Source organism: Rhinopithecus bieti, unplaced genomic scaffold, assembly GCF_001698545.2.
Source record: "Rhinopithecus bieti isolate Rb0 unplaced genomic scaffold, ASM169854v2 scaffold_4654, whole genome shotgun sequence".
Lineage (NCBI taxonomy): Eukaryota > Metazoa > Chordata > Mammalia > Primates > Cercopithecidae > Rhinopithecus > Rhinopithecus bieti.
Genome location: NW_016804499.1, coordinates 1,049,184 through 1,056,963, shown reverse-complemented (window position 1 = coordinate 1,056,963; position 7,780 = coordinate 1,049,184).

Genomic DNA, 7,780 nt, shown 5'->3' with positions numbered 1-7,780 from the left:
AAAGTGCTGGGATTACAGGCATAAGCCACCACGCCCAGTCATTTATTTCATTTTTTAAAATAAAAAATAGAGACAGGGTTATATCATGTTAGACAGGCCGGTCTGGAACCCCTGACCTGATCCACCCGCCTCAGCCTCCCAAAGTGCTGGGGTTCCCGGAGTGAGCCACAGCCCCCCTTCTCTGGGGCGCTTTGAAGATGTCTTCCCCAGCGGGACTCAGTGTTTGGTACTTTTCCGCTCCTAGCCCTTCCCCCTCCCTCCCCAGGCCCCCAGGTCCTGGCAGCTCAACAGGCTCTGACTCAGCTCTAGACATAGACACATTGCACAATTATTTGGTTTTCTTTGTCTTTGAATCTAGCGGGCACTTAGTGATTTTAGAATTGAATGAATGAGAACATGTTTTCATTTTCCAGATGACAAACCTAAAAGAAGTCATTAACAGGACGACAGAATAAGGCTTTAAGAAATTTTGTGGACAGCTTGGCAAAGGAAAATGTAATTTGGGCAAACATAAAATCCTCCATTTAGGCGTACTAAAACAGTAACCGAAGAAGTGTGGAATGCAGCCGTTCTAGGAATCAGCATATGGCAGTGCTAGGACTCCCTGATATTTAGGAGCATGTGTGAGGCAGGAAAACAGCGTCTGGAGGCAGGGAACATAAAGCAGGGAACACTTCAGCTATCACAGGAAATATCCCTCCACAGTAAATGATTTTACAACTTTACTTCACCTCTTCATTTACACAGGGCACACCCCTTCCCAAAAATTCTGTAATGGGTCCCTTGAGCCCCTTTGCCTGGGCCTGCTGCCACACTGTGGAGTGTACTTTCATTTTCCTTTTTTTTTTTGAGACGGAGTCTCGCTCGGTCGCCTAGGCTGGAGTCCAGTGGCGCGGTCTCGGCTCACTGCAAGCTCTGCCGCGCCTGCCACTTCGCCCGGCTAGTTTTTTTTTTTTTTTTTTTTTTTTTTTTTTTTTTTTTTTTTTGTATTTTTTAGTAGAGACGAGGTTTCACCGTGTTAGCCAGGATGGTCTCGATCTCCTGACCTCGTGATCTGCCCGTCTCGGCCTCCCAAAGTGCGGGATGACAGGGTTGAGCCACCGTGCCCGTCTGTTTTTTTTCTTTTTTGAGGTGGAGTTTCGCTCTTGTTGCCCAGGCTGGAGTGCAACGGCAAGATCTCAGATCACTGCAACCTCCGCCTCCTGGGTTCAAGCGATTCTCATACCTCAGCCTCCCAAGTAGCTGGAATTACAGGTGTAAGCCACCACACCCGGCTCTATTCACCATTCTTTAGAAGGGCCACTGACCACAGGGAACGTCTGTCAGGAAACAAATGAGTTAATCAGGATGCTTATCTTGGAGAAGGCAAGAAACAGCAGCAAAGAGCAAGATGATGTGAAGACTTCTCAGGAGGAAGGGCCTGAACAAAGCTGCATTTGCTACAACTCTCATGAAACAGAAGTTTCCAGGGCCACACACTGCCATGGGCCTCTTGTGAGCCTTCAGCCTAATTTTGTGTTCATAATTGTTCTTCCTCTTCCTGAGAAAGGGCTTCCCAAATGGAAAAAGGCTAGCCCACTAACCAGTTCTGGGTCTACCCTAGAGCCAGAATGAGTCTGTGTGACTCCTTAACTCCTTAGGACAAAACAAAGACTAACAATTGAAAATTACACTGAGGGCCGGGCGCGGTGGCTCACACCTGTAGTCCCAGCACTTTGGGAGGCTGAGGCAGGAGAATGGCGTGAACCCAAGAGGCAGAGCTTGCAGTGAGCCGAGTGAGCCACTGCACCAGCCTGGGTGACAGAGCGAGACTCCGTCTAAAAAAAAAAAAAAAAAAAAATTACACCGAGGCAGAACATTGCTCAAGATCTGGAAATTCTGCCAGTCAGCTCTATTAAAAATTGGGATGGGCTGCAGAAAACCCATGAGCATGTCACTGGAAGTCTTCAAGTAGAGGCAGTGATCGCCTGCAGGATGTTGTAAGAGAAGCTGATGATCTCTTCCAACTCCAGGAATCTGAATCTCTCAAATAAGCTGTAGCGCATTCAGAAATCATTTTTTAGCTGTGCATTATAGCGGGCACTCCAAGTTCAGACATGTTGTTAGCGTTGTTTAAATTGCTGTAGTACTATAAAGTAATGCAAATACATATTCAAAAGTATTCAATATTTCAGAATGACCTTTTCTCAAACATTCACCATTAGGAAGTTACTGAATTTAATTGACAATACACTCCTAATCTCCCACTCCTCTAGCCGTGCTCTTGGATACTGGATTCCTTGCTCAAAAACAGCCTAGGCTGGGTGTGGCGACTCATCCCAGCACTTTGGGAAGCTAAGGCAGGTGTATTGCTTGCGCCTAGGAATTCGAGATCAGCCTGGGGAACATGACGAAACCCCATCTCTACTAAAAATACAAAAAAAAAAAAAAAAAATAGCAGGACATGATGGCATGCACCTGTAGTTTCAGCTACTCAGGAGGCTGAGGTGGGAGGATCACCTGAGCCCAGGAGGTGGAGGCTGCAGTGAGCTGTGATCATGCCACTGCACTCCAGCCTAGGTGACACAGTGAGACTGAGACTCTATCTAGAAAGAGAGAGAGAGAGAGAGAGAGAGAGAGAGAGAGAGAGAGAGAGAAAGCAAGCAAGCAAGCAAGCAAGCAAGCCCAGAAGCCCCATTCCAACAGCTCTGTCATCATCATTGCTGCCATGACAGTCAAGAGCAGCAGCCACTTGGTCTTTCAATGCACATCAGATGTATCATCACAGTGAACCGCTGGTGACAGTTTGACTAATAGTGATGACGCCATGTGCTGTAGATTACTAATACTCAGTTTCCTACTAGAAAGGAAGTCAGCACTGTGATCAAGGCCAAAGACACCGCCATACAAATCCCGTGATCTAATCTATGAGAGTCTGTTTTCTTGGACCTCATATCCTGTATGACATCAGTCATGGTCCAGTCAAGAAAACAGAAACAGGCCGGGCGCGGTGGCTCAAGCCTGTAATCCCAGCACTTTGGGAGGCCGAGACGGGCGGATCACGAGGTCAGGAGATCGAGACCATCCTGGCTAACACGGTGAAACCCCGTCTCTACTAAAATACAAAACCTAGCCGGGCGAGGTGGCGGCGCCTGTAGTCCCAGCTACTCGGGAGGCTGAGGCAGGAGAATGGTGTAAACCCGGGAGGCGGAGCTTGCAGTGAGCTGAGATCCGGCCACTGCACTTCAGCACTTCAGCCTGGGCGACAGAGCGAGACTCCGTCTCAAAAAAAAAAAAAAAAAAGAGAAAACAGAAACAATCTTAGCATTTCAACAGAGAAAATTTAATATAAGAAATTGAGGCCAGGCGCGGTGGCTCACGCCTGTAATCCCAGCACTTTGGGATGCTGAGGCAGGCAGATCACGTGAGATCGGGAGTTTGAGAGCAGCCTGACCAACATGAAGAAACCCCGTCTCTACTAAAAATACAAAATTAGCCGGGTGTGATGGTGCATTCCTGTAATCCCAGCTACTCTGGAGGCTGATGCAGGAGAATCGCTTGAACCAGGGAAGTGGAGGTTGTGGTGAGCCGAGATCATGCTACTGCACTCCAGCCTAGACAACAAGAGTGAAACTCCGTCTAAAAAAAGAAAAGAAAAGAAAAGAAAGAAATTGGTGAAGCAGGCAGGGTGCAGTGGCTCCTGCCTGTAATCCCAGCACTTTGGGAGCCCTAGGTGGGTGGATCACCTGAGGTCAGGCATTCGAGACCAGCCTGGCCAACAAGGTGAAATCCCGTCTCTACTAAAAATACAAAAATTAGCCGGGTGTGGTGGTAGACACCTGTAATCCCAGCTACTCAGGAGGCTAAGGCAGGAGAATTGCTTGAACCTGGAGACAGAGGTTGCAGAGAGCCAAGATCGTGCCACTGCACTCCAGCCTGGGCAACAGAGTGAGACTCTGTCTCACAAAAAAGAAAAAAAAAAATTGAGAAAGTAAGTAAAAGAGCAAAAACAGAAAACTGAGGCAGCAAGGATCTTAAAGGCAGGAGGCATTGTGGAGGCCAAAGCAGCCGCCATAGACGCCGATCCACCATGTTGGCTTGTGATTAACTCCTGTTCCCAGAAGCCTCTAAGATTTCCAGTTGATGTGTTGTTCCTTGTGTAAGAGCAGGTACTTTACCACAAATCCTGCCCTTAGGTCAAACAACCGTGATATTATCATATTTCAATTGTCCTACACGTCTCTTCTGAAGCAACTATACCTTTTCCCAATGGTGTGTAAACCCTGGGTCTGGGGATGATGGCGCAGGGTCTACCATCTCAACTCGCAGTCACCAGAGACACAAACCTGGCTTCTGTTTGTAAGTCCCTATTAAATGTTTCTTTCTAAGAAACTGAATTTGTCAGCCTCCTTTTTGGGTCTCTCAGCTTCCCTGGATTTGGGAGGCAGGTTTGCATAGACCTGCTCACCACAACACAGGCAGCTACCAACTTTAGGGTTGGGGAAACAGGAGCAGAGGTTGAGGTTGTCAGAACCTGGAAGCTGGGAGGAGGAGTGCTGCAGAGCTGGGAGCTGGACCTCTGTGCAGGGCACTGCTGTGGCTGCCATGGTAGGCTCAGAGGGGGACCTTAAGGAAAGGGTTCTTCCTGGCTGGTGCTGTGACCTCTGCAGGGCACAGGGAGTCTGGCTCGGAGTGTGGGGAGAGCTGGAGGGAGGCCGACAAGGACAGCAGGTGAGCTGGTCCCTTCTCCCTCTTCCAGCCCCTTCCCCCACCATCTCCTTCCTGCACTACTCCTGCTAGATTTTAGCAGGAGTCAGCTGCCAAAGGGAGACAAACGTGTCTGCAGAGTCTTAGCCACAGCATCAAATTGCAGAGCAGGGGTGGGTGGTTTTGAGCTGAGAGACAAACCAGCACACTTAATAACCAGCACACCAAGTCTGGGCGCAGTGGCTCACGCCTGTAATCCCAGCACTCTGGGAGGCTGAGGTGAGCGGATCACGAGGTCAAGAGATCGAGATCATCCTGGCTAACACGGTGAAACCCAGTCTCTACTAAAAATATAAAAAAATTAGCTGGGCATGGTGGCGTGCATCTGTAATCCCAACTACTCAGGAGGTGGAGGCAGGAGAATTGCTTAAACCCAGGAGGCAGAAGTTGTAGTGAGCCGAGATTGCGCCACTACACTCCAGCCTGGGCAACAGAGTGAGACTGTGTCTCAAAAAAATAAATAAATAAAATAACCAGCACACCACCGGTGCCCACACACACAGGACAATGTCTGGACTCCTTGGGGTGGCTAATGCAGCCCCTCCTGACCTGGCCTGCTCCCCAGCCCTCCTGCCTCCCTCTCTGAAGGAAACCTCTTTCCCGTCTCTCTAGGTCTGGCAATATTCACCTCCCTTAGGTTCTGCCGCACCTGCTTGGGTAACTATGAAAGCACCGGAAATGCTTCTCATTCATTGACCAACACATCTGTTTCCCCTACTAAAATTCCCAAGCCCTGGCCAGGCACAGTGGCTCATGCCTGTAATCCCAGCACTTTGGAAGCCCAAGACAAGAGAATCACTTGGGCCTAGGAGTTCCCTGGCAACATAGCAAGACCCTGTCTGTACAAAAAACAAAAAAATAAAAAAACTTAGCCAGGTGTGGTACCACGCGCCTGTGGTCTCAGCTACTCGAGAGGTTGAGATGGAAGGATCGCTTGAGCCCAGGAATTTGAGGCTACATGCCACTGCACTCCAGTCTGGGCCACAGATCAAGACCCTGTGTCTTAAAACAAAGAGTGTTCATTTAGCCCAAGGGATAGATCCCACACCTCAGCCCTTCTAGTCTGGGGTACCAGGCATAAGACAGAGACTGGGCCTAGGTCTTGGATCTTGTAATTGGAAGAGAAGTGACCTGCTTCTTTGCCTTAAATTTTTTTTTTTTTAAACAAGGTCTCACTCTGTCGTCCTGGCTGGAGCTGGAATTTGGTAGAATGACCTTGGCTCACTGCAGCCTCAACCTCCCCAGCTCAGACATCCTTCTACGTCAGCCTTCTGAGTAGCTGGGACTACAGGTGCACACCACCACGCCCAGGTAATTATTTAATTTTTGTAGTGACGGGAGTCTAGCTATGTTGCCCAGGCTGGTCTCAAACTTCTGGGCTCAAGTGATCCTCCCACCTCGGCTTCCAAAGTGCTGGGATGACAAGCATGAGCCACCCTGCTGGTGGGGCCTTTTTTTCAGAATGATTATTTTTTATTGTTGACATGTAGCTGATGTGAGCTGGCTCCTTGGTAGTCTTGAAATAGCCTGTACTTTTTACTATAAGCAAGTTATGTCAGGACAATTTTATTTTCCTCTCCCAAGAAACACAATCAGTGCATGAGTGAAAGCAGCCAAGAGGCCCTGAAGAGGTAATACAGATTGTAGACCACTTAAGTAAATACCATGAGTTTGTTTTCATGTATCAAATTTACCTCCATCTTTACCAAGTACTTTTTTGTTTAAAACACTCTTGCCCTGCACTAAGATTTTCGATATATTTCCCTCCCTTTTCTGAGCTATTAGCCTCTCTCTTCTCTGACATACCCCTATCTTCTTACCAATTTTTTTTTTTAGACGGAGTCTCGCTCTGTCACCCAGGCTGGAGTGCAGTGGCGCGATCTCAGCTCACTGCAACCTCTGCCTCCCGGGTTCAAGCTCTCCTGCCTCAGCCTCCTGAGTAGCTGGGATTACAGGCGCGTGCCACCAAGTCCAGCTAATTTTTGTATTTTTAGTATAGACAGGGTTTTACCATGTTGGTCAGGCTGGTCTCAAACTCCTGACCTTGTGATCTGCCCACCTCAGCCTCCCAAAGTGCTGGGATTACAGGCGTGATCCACCGTGCCCAGCCCTATCTTCTTACCAATTTTAATGTGCTGTACTGTATGTGATTACCCCCAACCATTTGTTTAACTCATATAGTCTAGCCTATTACGTGAATGGGCACCTACTTAAATCTTGAAACTCTTCACCTGGGTTGCAATTACATTCCCCTCTCCTTTAAAAATCCTTATATGTCTCATTGGTTGTTCTAGATTCATTTACCAACCACCACACTCTATTAGAAGCCAGAGTCTATGGGGTTAGAGTTGTGTGGGGAAAAGAAAGAAAGATCAGACTGTTACTGCGTCTATAAAGAAAGAAGTAGACATAAGAGACTCCATTTTGTTCTGTGTTTGAGATGCTGTTAGTCTGTGACCCTACCCCCAACCTTGTCCTTGCAAGAGACATGTGCTGTGGTGACTCAAGGTTTAAAGGATTTTGGGCTGTGCAGGGTGTGCTTTGTTAAACAAGTGCCTGAAGGCAGCTTGCTGGTTAAAAGTCATCACCATTCTCTTAATCTCAAGTACCCAGGGACACGTACACTGCCAAAGGTCGCAGGGACCTCTGCCTAGGAAAGCTAGGTATTGTCCAAGGTTTCTCCCCATGTGATAGTCTGAAATATGGCCTCGTGGGAAGGGAAACACCTGATCGTCCCCCAGACTGACATCCGTGAAGGGTCTGTGCTGAGGAGGACTAGTGTAAGAGGAAAGAAGGCCTCTTGGCAGTTGTTGGCAGTTGAGATAGAGAAAAGCATCTGTCTCCTGCCTGTCCCTGGGCAATGGAACATCTCGATGTAAAACCTGATTGTATGTTCTGTTTACTGAGAAAGGAGAAAACCGCCTTAGGGCGAAAGGGGAGACTTGCTAGCGCAATGCTGCTCTTTATGCACTAAAAAGGTTTATGGAGATGTTTACATGTGCATATCAAGGCACAGCACTTTTCCTTAAACTTA